The sequence below is a fragment of the Tachypleus tridentatus genome, chromosome 13 (genome assembly GCF_004210375.1).
Source record: "Tachypleus tridentatus isolate NWPU-2018 chromosome 13, ASM421037v1, whole genome shotgun sequence".
In the NCBI taxonomy this organism is placed as follows: Eukaryota; Metazoa; Arthropoda; class Merostomata; order Xiphosura; family Limulidae; genus Tachypleus; species Tachypleus tridentatus.
This window is the reverse complement of record NC_134837.1, coordinates 273486390-273508877: the sequence shown is the minus strand read 5'-3', so window position 1 is coordinate 273508877 and position 22488 is coordinate 273486390. Positions and strand designations below refer to the sequence as shown.

Here is a 22488-nt window from a genome sequence, read left to right as displayed (position 1 = left end):
CAATAACCGATGATAGTCCAGTGTGGCTTGGTCTGTCTCAAGAAGAGACAGTAAACAATTCGGCTTTTATTAATCTTTGGGGAACTTCTCAACCACAAACAGTAGAAAATGGTAAAGTAGCAATGAAAAGAAGTTCTAGTTTCAAGTGGAAATAACTGATTCACATATCTCAGGTTGAAGTCTCTGTGAAATTCCTAAAGGTATGTTGAAGCACGTATCTTTGTATAATATAACGAGAAACGTATCATTGATGGAACCGTCTAGTTATAAATTAATTTAAATAATCTGGTTCTTTACATCATTAACATTTGTGTTATATTATAGTAATTTATGATTTCAGATCTCTACAGAAGATTCATATAATTTTCTGTTTAGATTGGTTAGTTATTTAGAAACTTAATATAGCTATTGTCGTGAGATTTCCTTGATATATTACAATGTTGGATTTACGTCAGTGAAATATAATACACCTCTGCGTCTAGAGCAACAAAACTTTATATTTATCCTTCTATTATAATTAATATTTATAATATAGTTATCAACTTGGTTGATTCTGTGACAATATCTATTGAACTCATTGTATGTTTGCACATCACAACAATAACAGTATTGTTGTCAAAGTTGACTTTATTGAAAACATCATTGTTTGAACAATAAACAAATGTGTATTTTTTTACAGCCGATGTTTCCTACTGTGTTAAAGACACCTGTTATAATGTGTATCCAACAGCCTTAACGAATATCGAAGCTGTTTACATGTTCTGTGAACTTATAGGGGGGAAGAGCTGCTATCCCCCCAAACTCCTGAACTGGCTAAACAGGTGGCTACGTATTTGGAAAAGATGTATTTAATTGCTGCCACTTGAGTTTTTTTGAATGGCACTCTTCTGACGGACGAAAACCAAAACGTAATCGGTAATAGTGACGACTGGCCTTTCATAACACCACCGCTAAACAAGGACTTGAAGTGTGTTTTGCTCCTGAGGGGATATTTTTTTCAAAGTACTTGTGACACAAATAGATTTTTTCCCATGTGTGAGACTAAAACTTCAGGTGAAACTTAGTTTTCTGTCTTAATGATACGTGTTGTTTTGAATAACATTTAAGTTCATAATTATGTATCACTGAAGACTGTTAGTTTGTCTTCTTGCTATTTTTGGGACTTATTTGAAATTATTTTCAAATACAACAATTTTGATAATCTTACGTTTTAATAAGTGTTTGTATATGAAAATAAAGTGTAACCACAGATATGTAATAAATACTTCACATGACCAACAAGATAAAGTATATATAACAATGTTAAAAATATAAGGAATTATAAATAAATATATAAACACAGAAAGTAGGAAAATATTAGAAACAAAAAATAATTTTTGTTAAGGGGAACAATAAGTTCACAGTTAATGACTGTAATACTTAAACTAGAAATTAATCAAGAATATATTTTCTTAACTTATCCATTCGTGTTACCAAATCAGATATTTGAAGTTTTTGTTTATAATTAAGCCTGAAAGTACGAAATAGGCTTTCGGTGTTCTACCAACCACTGGTATCAAAACCCATTTTCTAATTTTTAAGTTCTCAGACATGTCGCTTTGCCAGTGGAGAAGGACGTGTCCGGGAACGAAATTTTTGTTCTAAGTTTTGTTTCTCCTAGGTTATCCGCAGTTTATGTGATTTGTAATACGCATGTTTGGCTTATGGTTATACCTATAAATATTTCAAAGAAAACAAAATCGTCAGTTAATATTCCAAAACACGTAACAAATTTAATAATACTCCTTTAAAATTAATATTTACTCCTATGTTTCCAGAGTGGAAGAGTTTTATCTTATTTAATTTTTTTCTAATAATTAACAAAATAAACAATTTTTTTTTGAAATGATGGTTTTAAAATAACTAGGACTAGGCCTAACTAACTTTGGGAGTGAAGAGCCTGCAGTAGTGGCTAAAATGGGATTTGAAAGAGGTGTAACTCCATTTTGTTATCCACTTTGACATTGAAACCAGAAGGCCAGGAATAGTAATGGTGCGAATCTTCAAGCGTCTGAACTTTGTTTCGTACTTTTCAGTCCCAGTTTAACCCTGGTCAGAGATTCGATACGTGAGGACGCTTACTAGAGTACACACTGTCAACACTGCAGGTGCGTTGTAAAAGTAAAAGTTAATCACCCTTTTTTTCTTTTTTTTGATATTTTTGTTCAAAACAGGCTGTTGAGGCACTTGTGGCACAAAATATTGGTAGAACAATTACCGTCTGTTAGGCACTAGCTACAAATAGTAATGGCTATAACTGACCATTTTATTCCGGTGACACACTAATAATCTTCAAGTCTTGCAACACGAAAACCTGGGGATCGATGCACGTGACCTACACATCGCCCGAAGCCACTCTGCACGTTTGTGCAAAATTGACCAAACCAAATTGGCTGCTTATTCCTCATGTAAATAAACGACCGTTCAGATTTTATTTTACAGTTACAGAAGTTAAGCTAGATGTGTTTTTAATTATTCTAACTTTAAAGTATAAATAGTTTAAAGTTGTAACAATGGGGATCAAATGATTAATTAATTATTTCATGAATTATGTTGAAGATGAAGAAAATGACAAAAACTTCAAAGGTAGTGGAAAACGTAAAGGTCGTTGTTGTGGAAAAGGCGAGAAGGGTTGGGGACGTCGATGTAAAAGTTGGAAATAAATTGTTGTTGTGTCAAGTACTGAGAGAATTACTCCTCTGGTAAGGACTTGTATTATATTATAGATAAATATTCAAACTAAGATTCGATTCTTTCAAGTTTTGAAAAACAACTTTAGTAATCGAATGTTGGTTCATATTATTATGATACATTTTAATAAGTTCCATATCTGATGTGTCACACAACAAAGTTTTGTAGTTAACAATAAGCAGTTAGATTGTTTATTATTTGGTTGTTTACTTAACAACAAATGGTCTTGAAACAATATTTCGTTAATATTAAATATATTTTCTTTAAGTATTAGAAACTGTTTTATTGTCTACTAATTTAACAATCGTATTTCCTAATCAATGTAATTTTTTTACGTATTGAATATAGACAAGTTAAGATGTCACACAAACCTAATGATGAACTATTACAAAATGTAGCAAAACCTGTTTTAGTTCCTGCTCAGTGAAACTATATTTAATCTACTTATTTTTTTCAGTGTATTATGTATGCAGTTAACGGCATCCACTAAACTACAGATTTTATACTCACGTATTGTTATGATAAGCTAACATCAGATCAACTGATTTATAGATGTCACTGAAATCCCAGTTATTCTTCTTTGGAGGCGGGAAATTGTCTGTCAACTTTTAATGTTTAATAAAAGCGTTTTAAAAAATTATTATTTTGTGTTGTCATGTTTTAATTTATTACAAATATCTGCTCATGTGTTTCTAAAGAAACATTTTATATTGGAACAACCTCTGTAGAGCGGTCCAAAATATTCATGGTAATAGCACACATTAACTGAACAATCCCTTCGATGTAATTTCACTTAAGGTTTGAATTCTCTCTGTTAGGCCTAAATTAGAAAACATTGCTTCATTATTTAAGCGGCATCAATATGAATTTATTTGTAAATTCCAAAACGTGTACAAATTATTTACAGAAATTTAGTGGAGTCGTCTCTTACACAGTTTGTAAAAAAATTTTTTTTTGTCAGGAATGATAATAAAATGTTTTTGTGTTTTTAATTAGATGCTGAAGAATAACATTATTGTTTATTTTGTTTTCTATTTTGAATATCGCACAAAGTTACACAAGGGCTACCTGCGTTAGCTCTCCCCTGTTTAGCACTGTCAGACTAGAAGGAAGGCAGCTAGTCATCACCACAAACTGCCAAATCTTGGCTACTCTTACCAATACATAGTGGGATTTATCGTTACTTTGTAACGTTCTCACAAATGAAAGGGCGAGCATATTAAAAACATAGTTAGATGGTTAGTGCATAACATAATGTTTAGGAAAACAAGGGACCTATTGGTCCACCTTGGTTGTTCCGTCCTGTACAAAAATCAAAAAATAACTTTTAAAAGATATAAAAATTAAAGCAAAATACTATCACTTATATATCTATCTAATATTTTTTAACTCACTCAAACTTACTGCTTCCACAACTTAGCTCAAGACGGCGCTTCTTGCCTAAATCTCAGTTTGTCTCACCTGGTTCCATAATTCTCGTTGTTAGATATGAAAAATGTAGATGCATCAACAATATCAGTTTTTTTAAAGATTTTAGGACTTAAATCACCTTTAATTGTTCTGTTTTCAAGAGAAAACAATTTTGAGGATCTTATACCCCACTCATATGAAAACTTATCTATCCCAGATACCATTTTAGTAACCCTCTTCTGAACCAACAGTTATATGTTTTCCCTAAGGTAAGGAAAACAAGACTGAACACAATACTCCAAACGTGGCCAAACCAGTGGCTTGTACAATGAAATTATAACTTCATTCAACTTGTATTAAATATTTTTGAAGATACAACCTAAAATATTATTTGTCTTAACACTAGCAACTCATATAGAGATAAGTTTCTTTAAAAGCCTTTTATGTGACACTTTGTCAAATGCTTTGCGAAAATCCAAATAGACCAAATCTACATCCATAAAAAAATATTTTTAATACGGGCGTAGACAAAGGTTTAAATCCAAATATAAACATTGTAAAGATATTTCTAGTTGTTACTTTCCGATCGAGAAGATCTAGGAATCAGCAAATATATTTCAAATGTTTCGGTTAATCTACTAAATTTAAGTTTATAGAAATGACGTATAATTGTAGTTAGTAAGTTTCACTCTCTTGACAACACGTGTAAACTGCTGCATGAGTAAATATCACATTCTCATTGGCTCTTCTTGATACTGGAGATCTGGACACTTTTCTGTCATTTGGTACATGGTTGTTTTGCTTACGCTTGAGATCAGTGGCAGTTTGTTTTTGAATTTCGCACAAAGCTACTCGTGGGCTATCTGTGCTAGCCGTCCCTAATTTGGCAGTGTAAGAGGGAAGGCAGCTAGTCATCACCACCCACCGCCAACTCTTGGGCTACTCTTTTACCAACGAATGGTGGGATTGACCGTCACATTATAACGCCCCCACGGCTGAAAGGGCGAGCATGTTTGGCGCGACCGGGATTCGAACTCGCGACCCTCAGATTACGAGTCACACGCCTTAACACGCTTGGCCATGCCAGGCCCATCAGTGGCAGTCTTGCTTTTATCCTGAAGGCTTCATTAACAAAGATACTTAACATCAGTATTATTGAATTTTGGTGTTCTACTCCTTCCTTTCGTATTTTGAAATTTACCTCTCGCGATATAGGGTGTGACTGACGACGTTTGGAGGGGGCATTTCAAGTCTGCAACAATTTTTCGGGGTGTCCAACTCGAATCGTGTAATGCTATGTTGCGAACTCTCAGCTCCGGTGACAATTCTCTACGTTTGTTGGTCCGTGATTATTTCAAATAACAACAAAATTTAATACATATTGTGTAAAATACTCTTTTTATCAAGGTATCTTTGTGTAGTGACATTTAAATTGATTTATTCTAGAATATACAGGTACCTTGGGCTAGCTTCTTTCTGTATGATTAAGACACTATATGGAGGTACCATGACACTTACTTCAGACTCATAATTTGATCAGCATATTCATTCAAGCATATCTCTTATGACATGCATTTGGTACAATGATATGAGAATTCTAAAGAATAATAAGTATTCTTACCCTGACTCATTCAGTTGTCAGCAGGGATCAGTGAAACATTACCACAGTATTGAAGTTTACATTCAGTGGTGTGATGTAGAATGATTCCCATAAATTGGAAAGAATGACAAAATGTTCTCTTGTCCTAAGACTTTAATACAGTACTGTAGTATGATTTGTATCCTAAGAAAATTTGTTTCTATTTCCTAAAATATTTCGCTGTGTTAAACAAGATAATTTAATTCGTAAAATAATATGACTTATCCTTCCTACTTCCTGTTAAGTAAACAAGGAAGGTCTTCTTAGATATAAGTCAGACTACTTTATATTATTCAACACAGAAATATAGTAAATATAGCGAGAGCCTCACCCAATCACATATCTACAATCCTCTATGGTACCCAATCACGTAGCTAAAATCCTCTATGGTACCCAATCACGTAGATACGATACTCTATCATACCCAATCACATAGCTACATTGGACTTACAACAGAGTTTGATTCAATATTGTGGACAGAGTTAAAACAAAACAATGTGTAGACGACATCTAAAACATAATGTTACGCCACAGAATACTTTGTATTCAACAGTTGTTCATAAAACAATTACATTACATTAATTATGTAACGGGTTATCATTCTCGTTACTTTCTTGAGAACATTCTCAAACGAAAACATGTGAAACCTCTTGAAGAGTTGCATCTGTTAACGATAAAGATGAACTGTTCGTGTTAGTCTTTAAACAAACAGTAATTTCTATTTAAAGTTAACTTTACTTTAACAACGTTAAGCAGCCATGATATACAGTGAAATATCATGACAATGTGTTTGTTTGTTGCTAACTACAAAACCAAATATTAAAAGCTGACAAACATCATGCCGCCTGCAAAGAAGAATAATATAATTCAGTGGCATCTTTAAACCACGTCTTTCTTTTATAAAACTATACAATCGGCTGTCCGTGCTCTACCCACCACGGGTATCGATATCCGGATTTTAGTATTGTAAATCGGCACACAACATATATCACTTAAACAAGGAGAACCACAGTGTTTTATTTAAACCAAAAATGACACATAGACTGAAAATAGATGCTGCTAAGAGACAAAGAATTCGATATGAAAGGATACAAAGCTTCCAAAAATGTTAGAAACAAATTAAAACTTTGAGTTGTACAATGGAGTACATAATTTTTAAACTAGAACTACTCGTATCAAGTGTATTGATATAAAGTGTTGTTTTCTGAATAGTGTTTTACTTATATGTACCACCAATAATCTCTGTCTATGCCTTTTTTCAATTAATCATAAAACATATTGTAGTTCTCTCTGTTTTATAGTTTATTTAAGTAATAAATATATGTATAATGTAGTTAGCATTATATCTATAATGTAATATTGAAACAATAGTGAAACAACAATAATATTTTATGTATTGTTAGACGAACATTACAGTAGACTCGACAAATGAAGCATTACAATTACAAGCAATTTGCTGTATATAGAATCCCTGGATAAATTGTATTTATATGTGCAGGTCGTTTATAAGTAATATTTTATCTTATAATCAAAATACAAAATAAATAAATTTTTGAAGTAGTTTATATGTAAAGAAATACTATTCGCTTTATCAGAACAATTAATTGCGAATTACTCATTTCTCGTTATAAAAGTTTGTTGTAGTCGTTAATAATTTATGTTTTCACATATATTATCTACTAAAAGTTCCAAACGTTTATGACAATGACTTTAGCTGATGATCGTTCAGTGCAAATAACTCGAGGAAACTTTCCCAAAAACATCAACAACCCTGCCCTCTAGAGGATTATATCACATGTACGGTTCACGTTGCTACTGCTTTGAGCAACAGAAACAAAAACTAAATTTTGATTGTAGGTTCAATAACAAGTTACAATTCATGCGACTTTTTATTTTTTTATCAATATTTTATGAAGCCATCTTTTTTTTTCCTTTCTAAAACATAATTTCTAAGTTTAAAATAATAATAAAAATATTCATTTATTGAATCTAAAGTCGTACATTAGAAAATACGTAATTTACAACGGTGTTCTAAAAACATTATGAAAACACGAAAAAGTTCCTCAAGAAAAGCATGAGTAGATAGATATTCGTAATAAATTAAAACACGACCTTAAAAATATTTTTTGAAATGCTTTTATTAAACATTAAAAGTTGACAAACAAACTCTTGTCTCCAAAGAGGAAGAGGCCCAGCATAGCTGGTTAAGACACTCGACTCGTTATCTGAAAGTTGCGGGTTCGAAACCCTGTCATACCAACCGTGCTCGCCCTTTCAGCCGTGGGGGTTTATAATGTGACGGTCAATACCACTATTCGTTGATAAAAGAGTAGCCCAAGAGCTTGCTAGCCGCCCCAATTCAGCAGTGTAAGACAAAGAGAAGGTAACTAACCATCACCACCCAATTTATAATATTTCATGGTTGGGTTTGTGTTACATCTTAAGTTATCTAATTTCAATACGTAAACATATTACATTGATTAGGAAATACGATTGTTAAATTAGTAGACAATAAAACAGTTTCTAATACTTTAAGAAAATATATTTAATATTAACGAAATTTGTTTCAAGACCATTTGTTGTTAAGTAAACAGCCAAATAATAAACAATCTAACTGCTTATTGTTAACTATAAAACTTTGTTGTGTGACACATCAGATACAGAACTTATTAAAGTTCTATACATAACATGTTTAACGACTTAAAACAATAATTCCTATAACAACTGTTATTGTGATTGTGATTGTTTTCTTATAGCAACGCCACATCGGGCTATCTGGTGAGCCCACCGAGGGAAATCGAAACCCTAATTTTAGCGTTCTAAATCCGTAGACATACCGCTGTACTACCAAGGGGCAACAACTGTTATTCAGTGGACTTTATCAGCTGCTTTCAAGTTAAAAGTGTTAAATCATAGAAACAATAATAATCAATATCATTTTGACACATTGAAATCATATGAATAGCAGTGATGTTCATGTTTCATTCCTTATTATATGAGATATATAATTTACTGTGTAAATAACAATATAAGAATGTCGTTCATTTTTAATCCATATAAAGAAGCATGTTTTATTGTATACATATCATTTCCCTATTAGAACAATTACACTTGCATCCCAAACGTTCCCTTACTTCTTCAATAGTATTCTGTGCCGGTATTGGAGCTGAGATTAAACATAGCAGCAACTATATAATTGTAGGCACCAGATACATTTGGAATTTACATACGTATTGGGAACGAAACTGAAATGACACAAATACAAATGATGACACATAAAAATACCCGAATATTTATTTTATTTATATAATAATTGTTCTAACACCAGTGATAACGTAACTGAATACAGAGATAATCGGAATACGTGAGTAGTTTTAAATCGGAAGATTCTTATAACTGTTTCGTTTGTTTTTTTTTTTATTTCACGCAAAGCTACACGAAGGCTATTTGCGCGAGCCTTCCCAAATTTAAAGAAGACAGCTAATCATCACTATCCACCGCCAACTCTCAGAATACTCTTTTACTAACTAATATTGGAATTGAACGCAACATAAAACACGTCTACGTCTAAAAGGTGAGCATGTTTGGTGCAACGTGGATTCAAACCAGCGTCATGTAGATTGCGAGTCGAGCTCGCTCTTAGAGCTAAGTAAGGTTTTCTTATTTTGCCTCTTGAATTCACCTCACTAGAATAATAAATATTATACCTCACACTTTTTTATTTCTCTTAGTTTTAAATATTTTAGCAATATGACATAAGAAAGTTTTCCTATGGTAACTGGAAATATTTTAACAATATGCTACAATATTGCTTTACTCTGCTAGTTCTAGATATTTCAATAATGCTTTCTCTAGAACTTGTAAATATTTTAACAATATCGCACTAGAATGTTTTCCTCTGTTAACTGGAAATATTTTAACAATATGCTACAATATTCCTTTACTCTGCTAGTTCTAAATATTGCAATAATGCTTTCTCTAGTACTTGTAAATATTTTAACAATATGGCACTAGAATGTTTTCCTCTGGTAACTGGAAATATTTTAACAATATGCTACAATATTGCTTTACTCTGCTAGTTCTAAATATTGCAGAAATGTTTTATCTTATACTTTTAAATATTTTAACAACATGTCTCTACGTTGTTTTTCTTTAGTAGTTCTAGAAACCATAATAAACACAGTTTTGAACAAAATGTTTCATATTTTGTAATAAATCAGATATTTATTATTCAAATAGATTACAAATACAGTTATTGCTGTCAAACTGAGAAACGCATGTTATATTAAACATCCACATATGTAATGTGTTTTATGAGACAAGTTATGTGTACATCATGGACCATTTATTAGATTGGCGAACAAATTTATATATACACCTGTAGAAAGATGTTTACATTTAACCTTTCACCTATCACAACAAAACATATACATATATAATGACAAAATATAACATCACCTTATTATAAATAGCATTTATAAACCTATAACAGTTCATATTAGATATTCTGTACTTGGCTAGATATCCTCGTATTCTAATGACCTCCACAATTCGACGTAATATGCTGTTAATAAGATTATTGATGTAATCTACTGTTATTTTACCCCAACTTGCCAATACAAGACGCAGAAACCCAGCTACAGCAGCTGGTTTAATGTCGTGGTAAACAGTTGTTCTGTTTAGTTCTGTCAAAACTAAACTTGTATACTTGTTATGTATACAAGTTCTATACATAACTTGTTTAACGACTTAAAACAATAATTCCTATAACAACTGTTATTGTGATTGTGATTGTTTTCTTATAGCAACGCCACATCGGGCTATCTGGTGAGCCCACCGAGGGAAATCGAAACCCTAATTTTAGCGTTCTAAATCCGTAGACATACTGCTGTACTAGCAAGGGGCAACAACTGTTATTCAGTGGACTTTATCAGCTGCTTTCAAGTTAAAAGTGTTAAATCATAGAAACAATAATAATCAATATCATTTTGACAACATTGAAATCATATGAATAGCAGTGATGTTCATGTTTCATTCCTTATTATATGAGATATATAATTTACTGTGTAAATAACAATATAAGAATGTCGTTCATTTTTAATCCATATAAAAAAGCATGTTTTATTGTATACATATCATTTCTCTATTGGAACTTCTCATTTGCTAAGTTACGAGAAGAACTGACGTTGTTAAGAGAATGTTAACATTAAACAAATATTACCAGTCGTGTGTTTAATAACATGATTTACTAACGCTGGTGTTTATTGCGAGAAAGTAATGCAAATTATAACCTGATATATATGTATATTATACTAGTTTTAAGGACAACTGTTTTTCATGAAATATTACATTACTTACAGTCACATCATTGTTTATGTGGTTGTTTGTTGAAGTCCGAAGCTACACAATGTTTTATGTAAACTCTGCTCACGATGTGGAATAAAATTTTGCAGTTTAGTATTGCAAGTCCATAAATTGCGGATCATATTGACTATCATAGCTTTGTGATTGGGTATCGTAGAGAATCTTAGCCACGTGGTTGAGTGCTCTAAAAGATTTAAGCTACACGATTGAGTGAAATATCATATTTTATAAGCACTCTCACTTCTCTTATTAAGATCTTTTATTTGTAATGATATTAAATAAAAAAACAAATAATGATTTTTATCTAGAACTTTAAATATCGCATGCTTTACTCGTTTTTATTCAAGTTTTGATTTGTTGTCCTTATTAATCATCCAGTGTGCTTGATTAATTTAAATATTCTGTAATGGTAGCATTTTGATGGTATTTGCTGTGTTGTATAACATGATACAATATGATTTTTATTCTAAGAGTGGTAGCCTCTCATACTTCATATACTTCACCTGTGTTATATAAGATAACGTCATTTCTTATCCTGAAAAACTTGTCAGTCATACTTTCTCTGTGTCATAAAAAATTCAGGATTCACGTAGTCGTCTGTTGACTAGATTTTCGCATACTAGGAGAAAACATGAGACTAAACAGGACGCCAAAAAATGTGGAAACTAGTTTCTTTGATATCAGACATAAGAGATTTACTTTGTACATTTATTTTAATACACACTCTTGTTTCATTATAGTTTTATTTTTTGCCTGTGATATATATCATTGGCTGTGTATTGCGCAAGTCACATCTGTAGAACATTCTTGAGAGTGAGCATCAACATTGTTAAAACTTCCAGAAATTCGCGTCATTCGTATAAAAGTGGATAGCCGAGAGACAGAAAAATTGTGGTTAACGCCTATTAATTGGGAAACTACAGAATTTGACAAGAAACGTTTACGGATTTTGAGCATTACAAACCGTTTCACTTCACTGAATTAACTCAGGAGGTTAGTATTTATACAAAGACATTAAATATTGTCGCCGGTAAAAACTTACGGGTACTTCAAGATTAGCCAGCCGTCAAAATACGTGCACAGATGTATCAACAAACAATTAATTTGATGTCCCTGAACTTCGATAGAAAATTTGGTTCCAGATCAGATATAAGACTCGGTATTGTTTGTATGTTTGTAAAACTCTTGTGTATAAACCATCATTTGTAATAACTATTGCTAATAATCGTTATTATGAATTGTATTGTTTTAATTTTTATATTAAAATTTATTGTGTTAAAAATTGTGTGTATCAATCTTCTTGGCAAATATTATAAATTATATTATAAATATTATACATTTATTTAACTTCTAAATTCAACTTTACAGTTATATGAAATTGTACGACGAATACAATAAATTGGAGAGTTATCTGAAATAAATTATTGTACGTAACACAGACTTCTGACAGCTTTTTTACTATGGTTTGTCACTAAGTTAAAACATCATTCTTTTTTATTAAAATATTAGGTTGAGGAATAATTCGTGAGCGTTTTTAAATAATTTCATTCAAGCATTACATGCAAGACTATACAATACTTCAATGCATGAACACATTACACCCAAAACATTTATTATGATACTTTATTTCATGTAATACCTAGGTATATAGTATGCATTGTTTTAAACGAAATTGCTAGAAATTAAATGCGAAAAGCAGATGGTGTCGAAAATGCTCGATTTTGTCCACTTGACATTCCATTTAATGAGCTGAAAATGAAAGCAAAAATTAAAGACATATGAAAATCAAACACACCATCTATTAGAGCAAACAATTATCTACCAAATGACATGAAATATTTTGCGAAAGCGTTTCATATATGAATATATTTTTTTAACTTGAAAAAACGCTCACGAATTATTCCTCAACCCAATAGTTTAAGGTGTTATTTGTTTTATTGTAAAACATTTCTAATAAAGTTTTCTTTTATCTCTATATTTATCTGTACGATATGTGTACGCTGCATCTCTTTTATCTCTATATTTATCTGTACGATATGTGTACGCTGCCTCTCCTTTAACGACAAACGTATTTCATCTAGAAAACCATATTCGGATAATCTCCAGCTCTCAACAACTGCGAAACGTATCTAGTGGACACTTGTAATATTTGTACTACATAATTATATAGATGCTGTACAGGGTAAAGAATTATGCACCTGGCCAAAACCATATATTGGAATAAACAAATATGAGAGGAAAATTTAACGTTGCCATGACAACAATCATACGTTTCATGTCAGTACCGCGTTCAGTTTTACTAAGCCTCTGACTCAACGTGAACTCCAGGTGGTCCCTACCTTGAACTAAAACTTTATTACCTAACATTTTATCCACTGTAACATGTGATGTTATTTGGTGTGACACAACTGCAGAAATGGTCACACAACTTCAATCCCACAATACATTTTTTAGTGTACTTATTTACTCGTTCATATTCATATATACTTAAAGACATTCGTGTATGTTTTTCTCTTGTTGTTGATAAATATTTTGGTGTTGAAGATGACGTACGATATGTCGTCCTTAGAATACATAACTCACAAAATTATAATTTGCAAAGCTATCAAAACTTTTATTACTTTACCTTTTGATAACGGCCGTAATGATACATCACCCGGAACCAGGACTGGAAAGGCCAACTTCAGGTGACTGACGGTGGTTCTTGTACTTACCTGTTAGTCTTCCTGGTAGATTATGATAATTACTATAATGCTACAGAAAGTCGTTTACAACTTCTCTTACTCTGGTTTCTCTCTTAACATTGTAGACTAGATGTCAACATTGGTTTTATGCTATTTATGTTTCTAAATGCTGTTTTGTTTTACCTGCATTTCCAGTTATGAATTTTACTACATTTACTTTATTTTTACCTTTTTTACCGGACGTTTGGCTCAGATAGCTCAGCTGCTTTGTGCCATAAAACACTAAATCAACCAATCAAAGCTGTCACTTCTTGTGATATTTATTTTGTGCTGCACAAAACACAACAAAAAATTTAGATTGTAAGAAAAATGGAAATAGAAAAGACAAATGAGAATTGTCGTGTACAACTTCTCATAATCAGAAAACTATTGTAACAGTTCTGGCACATTTTTGAGAATCCAATAAAATAGCTTTATTTACAGTTGGTAATTATTCTGAACAATCAAATGCCGAAACAAGAAAAATCACTCGTTGTTGCCACATAAATATTAGAAACAATTTCTTGAAGTCTTGTTTGTTTGTTTTTTGAATTTCGCGCAAAGCTACATCCGGCTAAGTGCTGTAGCAGCTCAGAACTACAGTAAGCCCTGCATTTTTTATGTCTCTTAGATATTCTAAACATTCAAAGTTTTATCAAAAATAAATAATAGAATACTGTCACTACACTTTGTTGGTTTATTTACGACATTCATACTCGTGAAATTTGATTTTAAGTTATTTAAACATGGTGGACAAAATTATAGTGTGGACTATTTTCTTTGCCAGACATTAAAAAAAAAAGTTGAACCATTCGTCATGGACTATTGTCATCAGTTGATAAACAAACTAAATGTAAATAATTCAGCACATTGTAGGTTTTCAATAGGAAAACTCTAAGTAAATATAATAATTCTCTACTTCTTCCTAGTATATTATAATTTTAGCTGTTGATTTATGTTATTTTTCTTCTCTCTGGTGAATGACATATTTCCGTATGGTAACCTGTATTTTCACTACATACATAGGAAGATTTTACCATGCGTAACATTATACCATTTTTTATAATTATATATGGATCAAAATACTCTCGTGTTCTCGATTAATAGTGTATTACACGTAAATCAGAAGAACTGGTCTCATTGATGCACGTGTGTTTAAAGTATGATCTAAGTATTAACATACATATTTGTAATATCAGAATTTTTCTAGTTATTCAAGCTATCACCAACATCATCAGCCGTTAACGTTGTAGTGGTAATAATTGTTTTTATGCACTCACTGTTTTTACAAATACAAATATAGTTGATCAAACAAACCAATTGAAAGCAATTTGCTAATCCCTAGATCTTCTCGATTGGAAATTAATTGTTGCAAATAGCGTTTGGTTTTAAATGTTTTTCCTAGTAGTCATCTCCAGTCACATAAATCGTTTACTTTCCAGGCATTAAATTTACTAATATTAGTTGTCTCAACTTTTCAAATCAATAAGTTTCAATACTTTGGTATACAGACTCACTTGTGCTGAAGAATATTCAATGTACGCGCTAATATTTGGATAAATTATCCAAATAAGAATTAGAAACAGTGATTATTTGACCAAATGACGGTCTCTCTCTCTAGTCGTTCGGGTATTTGTATACCCAGGAGGGTCAAGCGCACTCCTTCGTTTACTTTATTTATCTCAACTGTTTAATGTATGGATAAATATCACATGAGGGCTGCAGTAATCCGCACTTACTCAGGCCCCTTTCAGGGCAATGTCCATGTACCACTTACCAATACATTTGGTGCGAAAATGCAATTTCTCTTTGATGTTCTATCAGAAACCGCACTTCACTAGAAGGAATTTACTAAAAAAACATTTACATAAATTAATCATTCAATGTTTATTAACGAGTTCCTCACTAATGTGATGTCTAGTTTGTAGGTAGCTTTTTTAATTAATTATTTATTTATTCTTTTTAACCTAATGTACAAGTTAACAGAGGAGAGGTGTTTAGTAGAATTTTCATCATGTAAGCAGTATCTGCCAAGTTTGCATACTAGTTCGTTTTTCCTCCAATTTGTATCAAAGTAATTTATTGTACTATGTAGGAGTCTATCTGTTATTGTTGGTATGTTTGAATATTCGTGCATAAACTTTGATGAGGTAAATGACGGCCTAAGGTTTTTGCTTTGGTTTGAATTTATCACAAAGCTATGCGAGGGCTATCTGCGATAGCCATCCCTAATTTTGCAGTGTAAGGCTAGAGGGAAGACAGTTAGTCATCACCATCCATCGCCAACTCTTGGGCTACTCTTTTTACCAAGAAATAGTGGGATTGACCGTCACATTTTAACGCCCCCACGGCTGGGAGGGCGAGCATGTTTGGCGCGTTTCTGGCGCGAACCCGCGGCCCTCGGATTACGAGTCGCACGCCTTACGCGCTTGGCCATGCCAGGCCCACTACACTAGTGAAATGGATATATTAAAAATGTTGTTATAATAGAATACATCTGTGAATAACATTTATTTTATTGATAATATCCAATACATCACAAAGACTAATATAAACTCACTCACAACAACCCCCGTCACACCGAACATGCTCGTTCTTTCCTCCGTGGGGGCGTTATAAGTCATGGTTAATCCTACCATTTTTTGGTAAAACAAAAGATCGAAACCTGGCGATGCGTGGAAGTAACTAACTGCTTTTTCTCTGCTCCATCACTGTTAAAGTAGAGGCAGCTATCGAGAAATTCAAACTTGCAGTTACCAGGGCCTGACTAACTGTTACATGTGAACAACTACAGGAGAAATATAACATTTTAAACAACGACGTGTCTTTGTCACACAGATAACATCAGGTGCCACTTCAAGCGTAAAAAAATGTATTTCAGTTTTTCAAAGTACATCATAACAGCTTAGATTATTTAAAATAAAACTTGTGTTCTGCAGTGTGGATAGCTTAATGGAAAGTGAGAAATCTCAAGTTTAATTACGAACTTAACTTGTATGTTGGTATTCGTAATATAAAATACTAATTTTTAAATGTTTTTATATAATATTAAAATTAATATATATTTTTCCATTTTAACTGTAATAACTCTTCTCTCGAAAAGATTATGTCCTATGTATTTTTTAAATGTTGTCGTTTTGTTGAAATTTGAATGAAACAAATCTTCGATTATGGGTTCAAAAAAGAGCAAGATAATGTTTAATTATGGGTTCAAACAAGAGCAAGATAATGTTTGATTATGGGTTCAATCAAGAGCGAGTTGTCACCTTTGGCATAATCTATGACTCCAACATTTTATTTCCCTTCTAAAATATAATTACAAGTTGACGTTTCTAGCAATGTTTACACCATGATCTTCAAAAGTCAATCTCAAGTTGTGTACCAGAAGCCAAAATAATGATTTTTATAATGACGTCATTTTAAAAGTAATGGTTTTATTATTTCACATTCTAATTAAATCAGTTTAAGAAAGAGAGAAAAAAAACTGTATTTTTGATTTCAAAAGAATTTTAATTTTTGATGGAAGTATTTATATGTGATGGGGTATATAATGTACTATTTTGTTATTTTTGAAACAATAGGCCTAAAATTCATATTAAAATCCACGTACTCTGTGGTAAACACAAGATGGACGAGAAAGGTCATTTTTACACGCTTCTGATTTGGATACATAGACAAATTAAGAGTAGTATGTTGTTGTTCTATTTTAATATTATAAAACAAACTCTAACTTTTAATTTACTCTAAAATTGTGGCTTTGGTTAAAAAATACTATGTTTCTGATATTTTTCTACCGTCTACCTTTTTAATACGGTACAAAGAACCTGATTATAGAGTTAGATTAGTTTATAACTGGGCGAGTCCACCAGTAATATGTTTCTCGTGAGGTTATATAAAAGTACCTGAAACATACTAGTACGTGTTTCAACACACCTTTAGGAATTTCAGAGAGTGTCCAACCTGGGATATGTGGATTAGTTATTTCCTACTTGAAACTATGACTTCTATTCATTGCTACTTTCCGCCTTCTACTGTTTGTGATTGAGAAGCTCCCCAAATATTCGTAAAATTTGAATTGTTTACTGTCTCTTCTTGAAACAGATCAAGCTGCACTGGGCTATCATCGGTTGGCCAAATCCATGAGAAATTTTGCTATTTATTCATGAGAAAGTTTAGCATACAACAATTCCATAAAAGTTGCAAACTTGTGACACATATAATTTCCAAGATGATAAAACAGGTCCATCCGTTTTTATATTGTAACACGTTGTTTCAGTACAGTCCAGAACTATACAAAGTAGAAACAATCAGGAAAAATAAGTGACGTAAATTGGTAGTAATGTTAGTGTTACCGGACTAAAAATCAATAACATTATGAACAACTAGAGAGTGAAGACAGAAGACTAGTTCATGTTCTCACGTCTTTTACATGTAGCTATATGTAAATAACGTGTTGACACTTTATTTTATATAAAAGTACGTTCGTGTCCAGTTTGTTAACTTATGAACTAAAAAGGAATATTTTTTATTTTTTAAATCTTAATCAATATTATCAAAACCATTCATTTCTTCCTGCTAAACTATAATAATGATGTATAAGACGTGTATACTCGAGGTTTTTGAATTCACACATAACAAACAAACGTAAAAGTACAAAATTTATTTATAAAAGAATTACGAAAACTTGTAAATAAATTAATGTGATTAAAATTATAATTATCATATTGAGATACTGCTCGCTAATAAACGTGTTGGGATAGGACTTTATAATTACAGGAAGAAGAAACGTTGTGTAGTTGATGGTTATATTTTTATGATCTATTCGTGTTTAACTTCATATTTTTAGAGGAATTAAACTGAAAGAAAATACAGAGAATAAAAAGCACGTTACAGTTCTGGTGCTAAATATTTGTTTTTATAACATAGGTTTCTTATTGTCATGTTAGGGGCTGATAATTCGATATGAGGTTCAGAATACTGCCTAAAACAAAACAAAAATTGGTTTTAAATATATTAATTATTATAAGATCAAAACTGATGATTAAAAAACAAACAAATAAGCACAAATTATACCACCTCCTGAAATTATTGTTTCTTTTCTTTAATTTCCCGGCCCGGCATGGCCAGTGGGTTAAGGCGCTCGACTCGTCATTCGAGGGTGTCGATTTCGAATCCCCATCACACCAAACATCTTTGCTCTTTCAGACATGGGGGCGTTATATGTGACGGTCAATCTCACTATTCGTTGGTAAAAGAGTAGCCCAAGAGTTGGAGGTGGGTTTTGATGACTATCTTCCTTTCCTGTAGTCTTACACTGCTAAATTACGGACGACAAGCACAGATAGCGCTCGTGAAGCTTTTCGCGAAATTAAAAAAAAAAACAAGCAAACAAACTCGTCCATTTCCCAGTTTGGAGTTTTTATAATTGCAATTTTGAGGAGGTGGGGTAATAAACAAAATAAAAATAGAAATAGAATAATACAAAATAACTTAATTAATTAAGTTTTAGATGTGCTAAAACAATATTATACAATTTCTTACTTGGAATTTAACTTGTGTCTTTGTTTTGTACTATTATATTTCAATCTTACTTATAAAGATAAGACTGTATACATAACATGTTTAACGACTTCAAACAATGACTCCTCTAACAACTGTTACAGATACCTTAGGATTCAGCAAACTTTATCAGCTTCTTTCAAATTAAAATTGTTCAATCTCAATGTAATAATTTTTTTATAACACTATTATTATAATTTATTATACTTTATACTGGATAAATCTCCGATTTATTATGTTACATATTGACATGTATCAAACTTATGATATTTGCCTTAAAGATTAATACACACAATTTTCGTACTTAAAACAAATATATTTTAATATACAAAAACAATACAATTCTTAATAAAGGTTATTACAAATAACGATTTAAATAAATAAATTGTACAAACTCGCAAGAAATATTCTGTCTTCTATCTTGTCCGGAACTTAATATTTTATCGACGGTCCAAGTTTACGACGAGCGAATTAATTCTAAGTTAATAATGTCACACATCTCTAGACGAAAAAGCTAGCTAGTACTATCCTTTGTTGGCCTCATGCAGCGTACAAGCTCGTTTTCCTACCGAAGAAGATATCTAATGTCCTCGTAGAAATTCTAACGTCCAAAGTTAATTCTTTGAAGTTGAACGGCTTATAATGTTGAAACTCTAAAGACATTCCCGGTCAAAATTTGTAGTTTTTCGATTAATAGGCGTTAAGCACAATTATAGCTTCCGAGACTTATACTATACTGACTGTAGCTGATCAACAATACTAAAAATCATTTGGCAACAATATTTGTCAATCACAGGTATTTTACTTACACAGCACATTATTAATTCTTACCCTCGAGAATCTACTACGAATTTATAGAACAGGCGAGACTTGCGCAATGTACACATCTAACAATATACATTACACATTAAACTGCAACAAACGTAAATATTACAATAAAGGTATAATAGTAAACATGTTACTATAAAACCAATAATAATCAATCCATGTTTAAATCATGTAACTAACTAGCTGTGATGTGAGGAAGTCCCTGATTGACTTGTCATTAAGTAGGATTAATGCGTGCAATGTAACTATTACAATAAATATAATCTCATTTTTTAATCTATGTACAGAAATTACTTTTCTCTATATATGAATTTCTCTATAATAACAGATAAACATACACGCCAAACGTTTCAAACATTCTTCATCACTATTTGTCACAACTGAGAGTGGAACCGAACACAGCAGTAGCTATATGATTGTAAGAACAGAAATACTTGGGTAATGACTGATTTTAAATTGGAGACTTTTCCAGCGATATTAAAAATTGTCATATAAATCTAGAAAGTAGATTAACTAAACCGAGATGTATTGAACATTAATCAATGAGGTTATTTTATGTTAAGTAACTAATACTCCTGAACAAATGTTATTTTCAGTTATATTTGAACGTAACAATAAACTGTTATGTTCCTGTTACATAAAACATATATATGTCCCAGATAAAATATTTCTTACAAAATATTAAGTCTCATTGTAATGTAATATCTCAAGAACAACCGATGTAGTACTAACTTTAAACAGATATTACTTCTCATTTATTAAGTAGCGAGAAAACTGACGTTGTTAGGAGAATGTTAACATTAAACAAATATTACCAGTCGTGTGTTTAATAACATGATTTACTAACGCTGGTGTTTATTGTCAGAAAGTAATGCAAATTATAACCTGATATATATGTATATTATACTAGTTTTAAGGACAACTGTTTTTCATAAAATATTACTTTACTTACAGTCACATCATTGTATTGTGGTTGTTTGTTGAAGTCCAAAGCTACACAATGTTTTATGTAAACTCTGCTCACGATGTGGAATCAAATTTTGGAGTTTAGTATTGCAAGTCCATAAACCAACTGCGGACCATATTGACTATCATAGCTTTGTGATTGGGTATCGTAGAGAATCTTAGCCACGTGGTTGAGTGCTCTAAAGGATCTAAGCTACACGATTGAGTGAAATATCATATTTTATAAGCACTCTCACTTCTCTTATTAAGATCTCCTATTTGTAATGATATTAAATAAAAAACAAGTACGTCAACTATTGATTTTTATCTAGAACTTTAAATATCGCATCTCTCACTCGTTTTTATTCATGTTTTGATTTGTTTTCCTAATTAATCATCCAGTGTGATCGATTAATGTAAATATTCTGTAATGGTAGCATTTTGATGGTATTTGCTGTGTTGTATAACATGATACAATATGATTTTTATTCTAAGAGTGGTAGCCCCTCATACTTCATATACTGTGTTATATAAGATAACGTCATTTCTTATCCTGAAAAACTTGTTAGTCATACTTCCTCTGTGTCATAAAAATTCAGGATTCACGTAGTCGTCTGTTGACTAGATTTTCGCATACTAGGAGAAAACATGAGACTAAACAAGACGCCAGAAAATGTGGAAACTAGTTTCTTTGATATCAGACATAAGAAATTTACTTTGTACATTTATTTTAATACACACTCTTGTTTCATTATAGTTTTATTTTTTGACTGTGATATATATCATTGGCTGTGTATTGCGCAAGTCACATCTGTAGAACATTCTTGAGAGTGAGCATCAACATTGTTAAAACTTCCAGAAATTCGCGTCATTCGTATAAAAGTGGATAGCCGAGAGACAGAGAAAATTGTGGTTAATGCCTATTAATTGGGAAACTACAGAATTTGACGAGAAACGTTTAGAGATTTTGAGCATTACAAACCGTTTCACTTCACTGAATTAATTCAGGAGGTTAGTATTTATTCAAAGACATCAAATATTGTCGCCTGTGAAAACTTACGGGTACTTCAAAATTAGCCAGCTGTCAAAAGACGTGGACAGGTGTATCAACAAACAATTAATTTGATGACCCTGAACTTCAATGGAAGTTTTGGTCCAGATCAGATATAAAACTCGGTATTGTTAGTATGTTTGTAAAACTCTTGTGTATAAACCATCATTTGTAATAACTATTACTAATAATCGTTATTATGAATTGTATTGTTTTTATTTTTATATTAATTTGTTTGT

At 31.8% G+C, this 22488-nt stretch overlaps 1 long non-coding RNA gene across 1 annotated transcript; it reads left to right on the top strand.

Annotated features, from left to right (window-relative positions):
* The first annotated feature begins 846 nt into the window (after window positions 1-846).
* On the top strand, window positions 847-3360 carry LOC143238546 (uncharacterized). Its single transcript, XR_013020632.1, has 3 exons — window positions 847-1053; window positions 2599-2741; window positions 3188-3360. It is a non-coding gene; the product is annotated as an uncharacterized LOC143238546 (long non-coding RNA).
* Window positions 3361-22488: the final 19128 nt, after the last annotated feature.